Here is a 15,854-nt window from a genome sequence, read left to right on the forward strand (position 1 = left end):
AACAGCATGGTCTCCAAGAAAAGAGGTGCTACCAAAGCCAAATTTTAGGCAGTAATAACTTTGATTTATACCGAGAACTATTTGTACACAATTACTATAATATCGATTGTACATTCAGCAGTGCGCTTAAATTAAAGACAAACCGAATCCGATAACAGCACCAAAAGAATCTATTGCAAATAGTCGCCAGTTAGCCTCTGCTACAATAACCTGACGGGCTTTTCCAGAGCTCCGTTTGATTTATTGAGCATTGTGTTCAACGATTTTAAGTGGCTCGACACTATTTTTAAGTGACTCCTGGTCGAAGGCATGAAACAGAAACCTTAATACAGTGTCAGTTCTAGAGGTACAGAGTGAGCCAGAACCAGGGATGGGGGTGCAAACACCTCTGACAGAAGGGGCAGGGAAAACGTCAGAGATGAGGGACTAGGGGACGAGAGGGCTCAGACACAGGAGGGGACATGCCAGACAAGCCAGCATGGGAGGAGTTTAGGGATTTCTGGGCAGCCGCATTTTGTAGTTAAATTCAAACTTAAATTTATAACCATTAACTTCGGATGGGCCTTTAAAGTGTGCTTGCTGCTGGCACCGTCCCCTGTTATCCTGCAAGGCTCCCGGGACCTGCCCCCTTCCCTCTTAGACTCCCACCTTTCTACCCACAGGGACCTTGTGTGTCCCTCCTCTCAGCTGCTGTACTTGCTGTTCCCTGTACCCCAAACGCTTCCCTCCCCGCAATATTTTCATGGGTTTCTCCTTCTTCTCCTTTATCTCCTTCAAACCTTTGCCCAAATGCCAGCTTCTCCGTGAGGCCTTTTCTGACCTTCCCGTTTAAAATACAGCCCCATTCACACCCAGTGCTCTCTGTCCCCCTTCCCTGGTTTACGGTTTTCAAAATACTATGCTGCGTATTTTACTACTATTTTATAACCTGTGTGTGGGTAGGGGCTTCTGTCTGTTTTGTTCACTGTTATATTCTGCCAGCCTAGAACAGTAGTTAACTTGCGGTAAATATTCAATTAATATTTGTCCAAAGAATAAAATAATATAACGATTTTTTATATCTATATCCGATTTGCTGTTTTACCCACTCATCGAGGTGTTTTTTAACTTTTCCAATTCCATTTTTTTTTTCAATTTTTTTTTTTTTTCAAAATCTTCCTGATCATTTTTCTAGTCTCGTATTGTTTGCTCGGTTTTGTGACCCCTCCTTTCCGTCTTTAAACATTTGATATCTTGTGATTTTATATATTTCTGTGTCTGATTCTGCGGTTCGTAGTTTCTGCTGATTCTCACTCTTGGTGGCCTATTTGCTTGTAGTTTTTCATGTCCTTTGGTTCTGAACTCATTGGTCGAACTTAATTTGGGGGAATCCTGAGGATCTAAGATGGGGAAGCTTTTATCCAGAGAGGACTTGAGTTTGCTGTTACCGAGGGCCAGGGGCCCGATGCCAACATCTCCGTTTCTGCCCCCACATCCTGTGGGGCTGTGGCCTAAGGCTTAGACTCATCACTGCAGCTCAAGGCAACTCTGCTGTCTGTATGTGCTTGTTCTCCAATCTTCCCACTCTGGGTTTATCTCACGTTTCCCCCTCTTGTTTAATATGAGCCCAACAATGCAATAAAAAAACTCTGTTTTATACAAGAGTTAGTTGCACTTTAATATACAATACTGCTAGAATAAATCCAGTGTTTCCTTCAGCTCCCAGGCATGTCCACTTAGTTGTAAACTCTATTTGGAGTGGGGGAGGGGTGCCGAAACCGTCATGTGCCTCTGTGTTGTCTTGCAAGCACAGCACTTCATAAATAGGAAGTGTCCAATATAGAACTCCTGATATGTCACTAAATATTTAAACATCAAGTTAGGCAAACGGACATGCTTCACGGTGTGCGCCTAGAAGTCATGCTCTGGTTCCGGGTGGTGGTGTGGCCTTTTCTAATGATCAGAGCATGCGTTGTTCCAGAGAGCGTCCCGCAGTCACTCACAAGGATTAACGCCATGCCGTTGGCGCAGCTTCGCCCACCGCCACCTCCAGGCCTGCTGCCAACTGTCAGCCACGGCTGGGCCGGGCCGGCCTCCCGGGAGGCCCATTCGTCTGTCCTGGTGTTCGTTACCTCTTGGCTCTCCTTGGCTTTGCTGCAATCACTCTCATCCTCAGAATGCCCTGCATCTCCAAGCACGTCACATGTGGTGTCCCCACAGGAAACCCTTCCCCGCTGAGCCAGGGGGGAACTCCTATTTCCCAGGACAGGGGCAGCTGCTCTGTCCATCTGCTTGGCTGGTAAGGTATTGCATTGGATTGGGAGCGCTGGCCCACAAAACATGCACTGGAACATGCCCAAAGAGGTCATGCCGGCTGAGTCACGGAGAATAGCATTCCCTCTACGGTCCTGGGGAGTGGAGGGCACTTCTGAGGAGTGAGCCAGGGCACCGAACCATACCTCTCAGCCCAGGGTTTCTTGCTGTGTGTTGAAGCTTCCAGAAGAAGCAGACTCCATTTAGAAGTTACCAATCTTCCCACTCCCGGGCCTGCTCCCAGAGCTCTGCAGCTCTGAGACTGACGTGCATTCCTCCTCAGAATGACTGACTTTCATCAGTGTCACATGCTGGCTGTCATTCATCAGTTCTTATTTTTCCAACCAATTGTAAAACTTCATTACAGCCAGCGTTTCACCGTGAGACGCAGGTTAGAGCTGAATGAAGGTCGTCTCATGTTCTGGCAGTGCTCTAAGTGAATTAACAAGCTAACCTGAGTCCACAGGCGCAGACTGCTGAAGAAATTAGATCACCTCGGAAAGAAATCAGGCCTGGGGTGGGGAGGGTCAATAATCATTTTAAATGAAATTGAACAAATCATCCACATCCACAGTCAAATCCATACTCTTGTTGGCGCTTGCGGAAAGCAACAGCAGAGGCATGATGTTGGGGAAAGGGCCAAAGAGAAAATTTACGGCCTGGCAAAATTTTGTTCTGAAAAGAAATATTCAAATCAAATTTATTTATAAATCACGCACAATCAAATCATTATGCAGGGAAGCTGCCCCCAGAAAGCCTGCCCCCTCCTGTAGCCTCCGAGAAGGATTTCTGCCAGGGGGGTAGCAGCATCGCACCACTAGACCAGTGTTGAAATTCAGCGGGCAGGGAGGTGGCAAGTGTAGGCGGTAAGTTTCAAAACATTGGTTTTGAAACACCCACTGTGCTTGGCATCGTGAGTTCTGTGGAAGGCAGGATCATCGGTGCTGTTTACACACCCCCGGAAGGTTATTCTGATTCTCTCATCCTAAACAGACCACGTGCACTGCGAGAGAGCAAAGCGGGCTGCTCCTGGCTTTGTCTCGTCTCTTACATGCAGCGCCTGCCACGGTGTGTTGCCGTTGGTGAAAGCTCCCTTTGCTGTCAAAGATTCCTTTCTCATTCTCCGAAGGTTAGTTAGAATAAATATTACAATCTGGACTTTAAGCTTAGGATAAGCAGATGCGAACTATTCTGTCACTTCCATTTCTGGAGAAAGGTCAATAGATCATGGCTTCCAGAACTGGATGGTGTTCTCTGATAGAGAAACTGCTCCTGTTGACTCATAGTTCATTCCAAAGGTAACACAATATACACAAAACGGTCCCACTTTTGTTCATTAGTGAAACTTTTTAAGGCATCTTTTTTTCATCTAATTTTTATCACAGGATATCAAAAAATCAGGACTTAAAAAACCAAAAACCTTTGAATTTTGATTTATATCGGTTTCTCTCCTGTTCTCATGCCTTCAAAATCCTGCCCTCTGCTTTAGTTATTGGCAATTGATCTTATTTCACCCAGAAAATGGGAGGAATCAGAAAAGAACTATGTCCCAACTCCCCCAACCTGCTGGCCTCCCTGCACCTGTCCCCACCAGCTTCAGCTTCACTCATTAGTGACCTGTCTTTCCTCCCCATATTTAGTATGCCATCCCCTCCCACCTACTCAAAAACTCCTGTGACTCTCAGCTCTCGCCAGCACTGGATCCTCCCCGTAACATACTGTTGCAAACATACTGTTGTATTCCCCATCTTAAAAAACCCTCTTGACCCCATGACCCCCACCCACAGCTGCAGGCTCATCTCTCTTCTTCCCTTTACAGGGACTTGTTTATATGGGGCTGTTTCCACCTCCTTCCCTCCCATTCTCTCAACCCACTCAAATCGGCCTTCTGTTCCCATTACAACAGTGAAACCACTCTTGTCAAAGTCACCCATACATATGGTCCCCAATGCCAAAGTCAATGGCCATATCCAGTGTCTAGGTAGAGGGTGGTTTCTCACCAGGCCAGTTCTGTGAAATGTTTCAGGGCCATTCTTCCTGTTTCAAAAGAATGTAATAATAAGTAAGCAAAAAGTTTGTTCTATTTATGTTTTATTTAAATCCAAGCCTGGATTCCGTTTTGGTTTAAACTAGCTAGAGCTGGTTTCTGATGCTTGTAGCAGCGAGCCCTGAACGGATTCATTGAGAGACCTGGGTTGACATGGTTCTGGTTCTGTAGAGTCATTCCCAGGGCACGATGACCTGGGAGATTTGCCCACCCCCAGGAAGAGCAGGGGTGTTGTGCTTCCATTGGCTGATGGCTACAGAATGGCCGATTACCACCATCCAGACAAACCATCCTCTCCTCCCAACGCTGCCCCCTTACTTATGACTTTTCCCCTTTTAGGGTCGACAGTGATGCTCATCCCATCCAGATATGTCCATTCAAAAGTGGGGCAAACAATATAAACTCAAAGGGGTTCACGGAAGCAGCACCAATAGCCAATCAACACATGCAAACAAATGCTAGAACTCACCAGTAAGTAGGGGCAGGCAGACTAAAACCCATCAGAGTAACACAATCTTAGGTTTGGCACTACTGAGTTGGTGAGGCTGGGGTCAAGGGGAACTCGAAGACACAGCTGTCTGGGAGAGGAAATGGGCTGTATCTAGAAAAAGTATTGCCGGGCTGACCTTTCACTCACAGCTGTGTAGGAACCCAAAGGAACTTGCACAAGACTGTGTACAAGAATATATGTAGCGTCATTGCTTTCAAAATGAAAAACTGGAAGCCGCCTCAATATTTATCATTAAAAATTTCGATAAATAAATGGTATATACATACAGATGAGTATTAAACAGCACCAAAAATGAATGAACTTGATCTATCTGTTCAGCATAAATAAATTTCATGGACTTCATGGGAACAAAAAAGCAAGTGTCAGGAAGAAGCACATGGTATCCTTATAAAAGTTTTTTAAATATGTGGGAAGCAATGCTATGGTTTGAGGAATACATGCATATGTAGCAAAATATAAGGAAATACATAGAAATGATGAACATTAAATTATGAATAGTGGTTATCTCTGGGTATGGGGTATGAAAGTGGAAAGAGGAAAATGTAATAATAAGTAAGCAAAAAGTTCTATTTATATTTTATTTAATAAGCTGGGTTGCAGGTACACCTTTTCACGAATCTTAAATATATTATAGTAAAACCTTAATGAAAGAAGGGGTTTAGGAAGAAGGAGTCAACCAGAGAGGTTTTCCCCGGTCACTCAGTGGCGTCTGATTTTTCTAAAAGTCTCTTCAGGATCAATTTGGGCACTGACTTGGCCACCATTTCCACCAATGTCACTTAGTTTCCTGGTTCATGACATAATGATTCTATAGATACTAAGCATCTGCCTCCTCCAGCTTCTACGACATGATTTATGGGGAGGAGGTGTGAGCAGCTAGTGATCTCTTTGGTTCACTTCTTTTCCTCCTTTCCCATTTACTTCTTCTTATGAATAGGGTTTATTTAAGGAAAAAAATAAGTAACTGATTTCTGGCAATGCCTTCTTCTCTGTGAGTTCTTGGTCTTATGCTCACTAGCCTTCTCCAACAGCAGTGGGGAAAAAAAATAAAGCATTTGAGTAAAAGAGGACAGGTACTGTTTTTGTGGGCTTAGCGACACCATTGGATCCTAACAAAAATGATGAGAAAGTTGCTTCCATATCCCCTCTATACCAAGACACCGCTTGTTGGCTTCTTACCCCACAAAGAACTGTCCACCCATGTGTCGGGCAGCTGTAATACAAATGTAAGACAAAACTAGGATGTGGAAGGGACACAGGCAGAAACTTTCTAGAAATAATTTAGTAGTATATGTCAAGATCCTTTCAAATGCCCGTGTTCTTTAACCCAGCAACTGTGGGACACCAACTGTGGGACACCAACCAAAGGACATAATCAAATGTTATCAAACATTTATGCCCCCAAATTACAGAACAAATCTAAAATTCCCAAACAAGGGGACAGTTAATAAAATTATAGAAAATCTAAACCCTGTATGATAATGCTGCCATTGAGTGTGATATGTAGAAGAGCTTTAAGTGACACAGAGAAATACTCATAATAGCACTTTAATTGGAAGAAGTAAGATAGGAAACTGGAATCTACAATATCAACTCTAAATTTATTTACCATCTGTCTGCACAGATACATAGAAAATCAGAAACAAAATATATAGGAATATTAGCAGTAGTGATCTCTGGGTAAAGAAAGGAATTACAGAATTTTTAATACCAAAGTTTTATATGACTACATGTCACTTTTAAAAATTAAAAAGTGCAGTGCAAGGGAAAAAGCTTTTTTGGAATACGCCAGAGTGCTCTGTCTTTTTCTTTTTTTTTTTAAACAAGGCCTGCCTCCAGGGGAAACTAGTTAATCAGATCCTAACCTGCTGGGGTATAATCAGGTAAACACCTAACTCCAGTCCACTCTAGCCCAGGAGTCCCCAACCCCAGGGCCATAGACGAGTACTGGTCAGTGGCCTGCTAGGAACCAGGCTGCACAGCAGGAGGTTGAGTGGCAGGCAAGAGAAGCTTCCTCTGTATCTGCAGCCGCTCCCCAGCTCTAGCAACACTGCCTCAGCTCCACCTGGGATCATCGGGCATTACATTCTCATAGGAGCACCCGTCCCTGGTGCCAAAAAGTTTGGGTATTGCTGCTCTAGTCATTCTGCCCCACCTAAGGAAGGAGATAGAAACTGAGAAACGCTTGCGAAGTTCATAGTTCAGAGGCACAGGCTCACTAAAAGACCGAGACCCATCATAGGCTTATAGCATGCTTCCCTTCCCCCCACACATCACCACCACATTACAGTCATGCACTGAATAACAGCAGGTTGATGAAGGCCTGCATAGGTGACGGTGGTCCTACAGATTATAAGGGAGCTGAAAAATTCCTATCACCTCGTGACATCATAGCTGTCTTAATGTAGTACAATGCGTTATACAAATTCCATTGTGTTATAATTGCCTATGGTAACATACTGTACAGATTAGTAGTAGTCTAGGAGCTGTAGGGGAACATATTTTGTCACCCCCAAATATGTCTCTTTGGCATAAGGATTATTTTAGGCTGGTTAATTTTAAGAAACAGCAGGCACTGGAGAAGCTCTGAAAACCAAGTAGAAAAAAGTTACCCTTAATAAAGGATATTTACAGTTGTAAAGGTGCTTACCTTCCCATACCAGGAAGGAGGGAATGACCTTATCTCTAGAAATTCTTATTGATGCAGAAGGCAAAGACTTAAATCTGCCTAACAACCTTGCCCTTGGTTACTGTGCTTTTCCTGGTTACCTCCCATAACTGATTTTCCCCTCCCCTAACATCTTTTGTCTTCAACTGAAGATGGTATCTAAGGCGGTGGCTTCAGCCATTTTGGTGAGTGACCTTGGTGTTCCTGGGTCTCTCCCATGTTATCAGGAGGTGTCCCTGTTCTTAAACCTTTCTTTGTGATGTTTGCACAATGATGATGTCACCCAGTGATGCATTTCCCAGATCGTATCCCCGTTGTTAAGCCCCGCATGACTCTACTAAATGTTTGTTTATAGCAGTTCCTTTAACTCAGCACATGTCTGCCTATCAAGAAAAAATTACAAGGCATACCAAAAGGCGAAAAACACAATTTGAAAAGACAAAATGAGTATAGAACCAGACATGGCAGAGATATCAGACCAGGAATTTTAAACGACTAGGACAAATAAGTTAAGGACTCTAATGGATAAAGTAGACAGTAGGCAAGAATGGCATGGGCAATGTAAACAGAGAGATGAAAATCTTAAGGAAAAAAAAACAAAGAAATGCTAGAGATCAAAAACACTGTAACAGACATGAAGAATGCCTTTGGTGGTCTTATCAGTAGACTGAACAGGCTGAGGACGGAATCTCTAAGCTAGAGGATATATCAGTAGAATCTTCTAAAACCTAAAAGTGAAGAAAACAAATACTGAAAAAAAAAAAACAACAGGGCAGAATATTCAAGGACTACAGGACAATTACAAAATGTATAACATATGCATAATGGGACTTTCAGAGGAGAAGAAAGTGGAAAAGGAATAGAAGAAAGATTTAAAACAATAATGACTGAGAATCTTCCTCAAATTAATGTCAGATGCCAAAACACAGATCCAGGAAGCTAAGAGAACATCGAGTAGGAAAAACAGAAAAAAAAACCAAACAAACGCAACAACAAAAATCTCCTGTATCTAGGCATATCATTTTCAAATTACAGAAAGACAAAAATTAAGAAAAAATCCCCACAGAAAGCAGAGGAATAAAACACCTTACCTATAGAGGAACAAAAATAAGAATTTCTTCTGACTTCTCAGGAACCATGTAAGCAAAAATAAAGTAGACTATTTTAAATGAGAGAAATAAAGCACCAACCTAGAATTCTGTAACCCGAAAAATTATCCTTCAAAAGTGAAGGAAAAACACTTTCTCAGACGAATAAAAATTGAGGAACTTTATTTCCAGTAGACCTACCATGCTAGAAATGTTAAAAGAAGTTCTTTAGAGAGAAAGAAAATAATCTAGGTCAGAATTTGCATCTATATAAACAAAGGAAGAGTGATTAAGAAGGAATAAGTGAAGAAAAAATAAATTTTTCTTTAAAAAATTTTTAATCTAACATTTTGTTCAAAATAGTAGCAATATATTTAATTATGTATGCTTATGTATTTATCTTATGTATATATTTATATATACATATATATGCCTATGTATATGTGAAATGAATGACAGCAAAGACACAAGGAATGAGAGAAAGAAATTAGTATTATTTTATTATAAATTACATTACCCGTGTAGTGGTATAGTGTTATTTGAAAGTGAACTTGAATTAGATGTAAATTATATTGCAAATTCTAGGGCATCCACTAAAAAAAATAAAAAGAAGAACTATAACTGATATGCCAAGAAAGGAGACATATAAAATGCTTAATTAAAAGCACAAAAGGAAGAAAAAGAGTGGAAGACAAAAATAGGAGCAAAGATCAAAGGCGACGAATAGCAAATAGTAACAAAAATGGTTACTATCATCAATCCAATGATATCAATAATCACTTCGAAGATCTCTTCCTGATTGAGATGAAGGAGTCACATGTCTCAGCATTCTGAGCTCTCGGAGCAGGATCTCAGTGTATGCCCATCTCCACCTCTGGGCTCACTCACTCACTCACCTCCAGGGCAGAATGTATCAGAATCAGTGTGTGTGGTGGTGACAGGTAGGCGGGGTGGGGGTCACCATGCCAGCCTTCCAAGTGATTCTGGGATTCTCACCCACTCAAGGGGTGGGATGTCTGTCCCCCACCTACCCAACCTCCTTTAGAATCTCAGGCTCCAAGGAAGATGCCATTTGAATCCAAATGAAAACCCATGAACACTAACCAGGGGAGGAAGAGTTGGCCTCATGGGAACTCTCATAATCAACCTTCCCCCTCCCAAAAAAAAACCACTGTCCTTCTTGATCACCAGGGCCCAGAATTCCATGATGGACATTCATTCATTGGGCTCGAGACTCATATCTGAAGTGTCAAGGTCATTTGTATAAGGGATTTAGACTACGTGAACTGTGAGACCTGATACTAAGATTCCACGATCCTGTGCTTTGTTCCTTTAGTGTGAATAAATTCCAGGTCATTTCTTGAAAGGAGATTTGGATAGAGAGTGAATTTGGGGCCTTGTACTCTGAGGAGGGAGGAAGGAAAACAGGAGGGCACAAACCAGGTGGGTTCCTCACCTATGCTGGGCTTCCATAGACACTGGCTTTTTTCCCCTTCCGGGAGTGGGGACTGGGGGGAGAATCAGTCTCATGATTTGAACCGAAAAACCTGACAGTCATGGCAACTTGCCTGCCGCTTCGGGGTGGAGAGCCTGAAGTTGCAAGACAGGTATCAAGAAAGGCCCACTCGGATGGTTGTTACACATTGAATTTTGTCTCCCCCAAATTCGTATGTTGAAGTCCGAACCCTTAGAATGTCAGAATGTGACTGGATTTGGAAATAGGGTGATTTAGGGTACCATTAGTTAGGATGGGGGGTCCTCCTGGAATAGGTGAATCTTAGTATCAGGTCTCTCAGTTCACATAGTCTAAATCCCTTATACAAATCCCTAATCTGATTAATGTTCTTATGAAAAGGAAAAATTCGGAGACAGATATGCACGAAGGGTGAACACCGTGTGAAGAAGACTGCAATTATGCTCTCACGAGCCAAGGATCTACCAGAAGCTAGGACAGAAAGCTGGAGCAGGCCCTTCCCCAGCGTCTTGAGGTGGAGCACAGCCCTGCTGATGTATTGATGACAGATTTCTGGCCTCCAGAACTGTGAGAGAATCCATTTCTGTATTCTGTGCCACCTAGTCTCTGGTGATTTGTTACAGCAGCCCAAGGAAACCAACAGTGAGCCTGCAGAAAATACGGCCCCAGAAGGGGTACAGAACTGGCTCCCCAGAGGCCTGTGGCCCCACAGGAACTGGCCTCTGAGTCCCTCGTTGCTCCGGGGGCCCCTTTGCAAAAGGGAATCCACCCCCTCCAGTAGAAAGAAAGGGTTAATAGAGATTCACGTCACATAGGGCCCTTCTGCTGGGGCAGTTTATTTAACTGGTCTATTTTTAATACTCATGATATACCGTCATACAAGTGACTCATAAAATTGGATATAAAAAGAGGGCAGTATCATTTTTAATCCCTTTAATGTAATGTAATGGGAAAATTAATCATTTATCACAGCAGACAATTGAAAACCACTCAGAAAGAGTATTCTCTCCTTCCTGAAACTTGGCAGCTGAAGGTTCGTTTCCCACAGTTTTCTGAAATCTTTACTTTCTTTTTCTTTTCTTCTTCTTCTTCTTCTTTTTTTTTTTAAACTTCTTCATTAAAGAAGATGCTAAGCAAACTGAACACTGGGAACGCGAAGGCCCAAGTCTCCTTCGTCACTCATACTTAACAATGGCCCTCTCATCTCTACTGAGGACCATAAAATATTTTGCAAAGATAATCAAAACCTCACGGTGCCCCAAGGGATAGACGTATTTCAGCTAAATTTGTAACAAACTAGGGTAGAAGAACATCTGTATGGAGACAGGGCCCGTGGAGCCAGCTGGGCCACCCAGACTGGCTGAGCTCTCGACACCGTGCCTTCCCATGCCAGCTTGGCCCCAGCCATCACGCAGCAGTCGCTCAATGTATCTGTGTCATGTATTCCTACCCCAAGAATATGCTACTCGTCTCTTAAAGGCTCACCGTTGTCCCTGACGAACCCGTGCTGGTCCCTTCTCTGCTCAGGCTCAGCCCAGAGAAGCAGCCAGACAGATGCTGCTGTCAGCAGCCACCACACTGTCTGCAGGAGTACAGCCAAGGTGACATTGTGGCATGTGGCTACTGGCTGCCGAGATTGATGGATGCCACTGGTATTATTTAGAAGGCCCCTGCTGCTATGATGTGCGAGCCGCCAAGCTTACCAAGGGAGGAAATTGGATCTGTTCTAGGCAGACCTAAAACACCAAAAATTAACAAACCACCACCAGTGAGAGAAGTTGTTAAAGCTACTTAAAAAAACATCTCTGGCCTTATCGGTGTGTCAGCGATTCAAACGGCAATGCACAGGAACGTTTCCAAAGAGCTTTTGATCCAAGGATATATAGTGGTTCCAAGAGTCTATGCCTTCCATGTCAGGGCCAAGAGAGCTTCCAATAAAGAATGGAATGAATTAACATGGTTGCACAAACCAGCAGCTCTTGAGTGGTTTTCATTAGCCACTTCCCACCACCTTTTGTTGACAAGGGTGTGAAATCTGGCAGGAAGGCCCCAGAGCAGTACCATCCCTGGGGCCACTCACATCTCCTCAAGATATCCCTGGGGAAGGCATGTGATGAGGTGTGTCCTCCACAAGGGCTCCAGTGCCTCAGGCGACTGTCCTTCCTGCCCCCCGCCCCACCCCGGCTTTGGGATGCCGGCTGCTCTGAAGGACACAGTCTCTCCCTCCCTCGGGTGTTGGGTGTGCGATATAATTTTGGGGGTGCATTCCATCAGTAATTCATTGGGTGTCTACCGTGCGCCCAGTCCAAAGCACAATGAAAGACTTGCGTGTGGTCAGTTCTGAAAAATGTATTACCTAGACCCACACATTTCCGATAGAAGCATATCTCCGTATTCAAATCCATCCACTTCCTGAGTTTTGGGAAGTTATAGCAAGAGAGCAGAGAGCAAGGAGTGCTCTTTCTCCAACAGCTCTGTTTCAAAAACTTTTATCTAAATTCTTCAGTTCCCGAGTAGTGAGAAGGGAGGGTGTATCAGTCAAAGGAGCAACTGATAAGATACCTTCTGAAGAACCAACACCGTTATCTTCCTTAGGCTTTCTTTCCAACTTTTAAAACACATTAATTTGACAAAGAGACCCCCCCAGGAATGGATTTTATTATATTTTTTAAAAGTTTTATTGTTTCAAATAATAGAACAAAAATAACAGAAATACTAAATCTTTAAAAAGGAGGCAAAATTCTCATGGCCCAACAAACCAACCATTTTATTTGCCGTATTTCCTACTAGTCTTTTTTTTTTTTTTTAATGTATTCATATTTCATACAAAATTGTACAACATGGTTGGAATTTTATTGTCCTGTTTCCCCCCACTTTTACTTTAAATCACAAGCATAAATCATAAACATATTCCCCATTTCGGCTTTAAGTCATAAGCATCTATAAAAATTTCATACTTATTAATGTTTACTGATTCATGCTATTTGGGCTAGGAAAGAAGCCACAATTTAGCTACCATTATTTGCCGATACAGATATCTATGACAAAGATCTTCACGTGTCTCTCATTTTATTCCTTTGGTGGCATATTTCCTTAGGAAAATTCCTAGGATTAGAATTATTTGTCTAAAGGGAATTTTTCATTTTATTTTATTGTTTTTGGTAAATTAAAATGTGTTTTGTTTGGAAAATTTCACAACAGCTTTTGAGGTCATGGGAGCACGAAAGTGTTGCCAAATCAAGGCTGGTGATCCTAGTGCCTGGCATCGAGTCAGCTCCAGCTATATCATTGCCATAGGGACACACTAGGGTGACCTCTGCACACAAAGGAGAGTTTCTAAGAGGCAGACAGAAAAAGAGGCATATCTGAAACCATACAGGCATAGCATACGAATGACTAGAGTAGAAAAATGATCTTTTGTCTCCATTGATTTTTTTTCTGCCATGTTATAATAACAGAGTTCCCAGTTTTTATTTATCTGTGACTCATCAGAAAATCTTTTCAACTACATCTCAGGCCAGAGGTGGGCCTTGTTAAAACAGGCACTTAACAAATATTTGTTGAACTGAATTGAAGGGAACTGAATTTTTGTAAGACTTTGTTCCATTTTTTGCAGTAGACATACAGCATACACAAGAAATAGACCACCACAGTCGTAAGCACAGAGATGTGGGGGTTGTTTGTTACTGCAGCATAACCTATACTCTGTGCCGACACAGCACGTGCCAAGTGCTTTCTTTGAAAAATGGCTAAACGCACATAGGTATTTATTGCTGCGTTATTTATAATAGCAAAAGAAAAGAAACTGGGAATTATTAAGTAAATAATGCAATTCCACTCAATTTATTATGCAATTATTAAAATTAATGTTTACAAAGGCCTTGAAAGTACATTGAAAATTCTTATATCGTAAGATTAATTTTAAAAGGAAGACAATTGTGTAATAGGTGGTTAACATAACATTGAGAAATTATACACATAGAAAAAATGAAAGCAATGCAATAAAATAACAACAGCTTTCAATCTGAGAGAATGAAGTTGATTTTTTTCCTTCTATTTTTCTTAATTTTCTAAGTGTTTTTAAGAGTGTGCATAATTCTTATAATTAACAAAAAAGGTTTTCAAAAGACCACTTTCCCTGGAGATCAGTTTTTTCTTATCTATTTCCTCTATGGTTATTATTCTTGAACTCCTACCATGTATTTCTTATGGGTCTATGTGCTGGGACCTCGTCGTGAACAATAGGCAATAATATTCCTGTTCTCATAGAGCTTCCATTCTATTCTAATGGAAATTTATAAACAGGAAATTTCCATAATAATCACTCAAATTATTTTGAGACTTTTTGGAAGAAAAGGAAGAAAAGAGGTATCTCAGTGGGAAATTTGACCTTGCTTTTTTAAATCAGATATTTAAAGACCTGAGTTATTTGTTTTGTTTTGATTAAAATCATTTGCTAACACTTTGTTTTTAAAAAAAATCTGCAATTAGTGTTAGAGCTGTGTCTATGTTTTGAATTTTAAGCTAATATTAATAATTGTTATTAAAATTAAAAAAAAATAAGTCCCAATTGAATACTGCTAGATATCAACCAGTGTTTTCATAAAGATGCTGATTGGGACATGTATAGTATATGACAGGTTCACATTTTCTGAGATTCAAGTTTTATACAAATATTCAGTGGATTCTCTGATCTCAGAATCAAAAGCCAGTCTCATAAAATAGCAGAAAGGCATAGTCCCAGTGGTGCAGGACCTGGGGGAACAGAATTCCTCTGTAGCTCCTATGGACATTTTATGATGTTCTCCAAAGCCAGCAAAGAAAATTGCTCTAATTAACAAGTTTTTCCCTGGGAAAAAAAAAAGTATAAAACACTTAGAAATTAAAAACTAAAAAGAATTAGTGGGGTACTCAATCTGGTTTTTAATAACCTTTATCATTTTACTGATTATAAATATATGTTCTTTACAGAAAATATGAATAATGTAGAAAATTAAGAAGAATATAAAACTCATCTGTAATCTTGCCACATAAAGATAATCACTGTTTTCATTATGGCTAACCTCTATTGCAGTCTTTCTTCTAGAGCAGGGCTTGGCAAACTTGTTCGGAATGGGGCCAGACAGTAAATATTTTGGGCTTTGTAGGCCTTTTTTCTGTTGCAACTACCCATCTCTAGCATTGTGAGAGAACAGCCATGCACAGCACCTAAATGAATGAGCTTGGCTCTGCTCCCGTAAAACTGCATTTTCTGGACCAGGCAGCAGGCTGCTTTGGCCTCATCCATAATTTGCTGGCCCCCTATTCTAGAGCATTCAATTCAGAGAGGAGAGAGCATGAAATATTTTTTTTTAATTTTTTTGAGTGTTTTTTGTTTGTTTGTTTGTTTGTTTTTAATGTCTATCGCACCTGGTCTTCCTAGGTGGTGTCCCATCCAAGTACTAACCAGGCCCGACCCTGCTTAGCTTCCAAGATCAGACGAGAGCAGGCACGTTCAGGGTGGCATGGCCATAGATGAGCATGAAATTTTAAATTGGTGTTTCCCCTCTCCTCCTTGTCATTTTATCGTCTTTCTCTTACTAGAAGAATCTCATTACCCTTCATCAGTCAACAAGTATTTACTGAAAGCTTCCTGCTATGTTTTGGAACCTGGAGAGTGATGAGTGAGCCCACTGTGTCCCTGCCCTTTGAGGGTTGCAGGCAGTAAGAAAATTGTGACAAATATAGACATGATGACAAATGTACCCAGGAGAACTGTAGGCTGCCCTAGGGGG

The 15,854-nt window shown here is 41.7% G+C and overlaps 1 pseudogene; it reads right to left on the reverse strand.

Annotated features, from left to right (window-relative positions):
• Positions 1-15,477: 15,477 nt before the first annotated feature.
• LOC112481262 lies at positions 15,478-15,596 on the reverse strand (annotated as a pseudogene).
• Between the last annotated feature and the right edge of the window lie 258 nt (positions 15,597-15,854).

Source organism: Pteropus alecto, unplaced genomic scaffold (genome assembly GCF_000325575.1).
Source record: "Pteropus alecto unplaced genomic scaffold, ASM32557v1 scaffold14, whole genome shotgun sequence".
NCBI classification, from domain to species: Eukaryota; Metazoa; Chordata; class Mammalia; order Chiroptera; family Pteropodidae; genus Pteropus; species Pteropus alecto.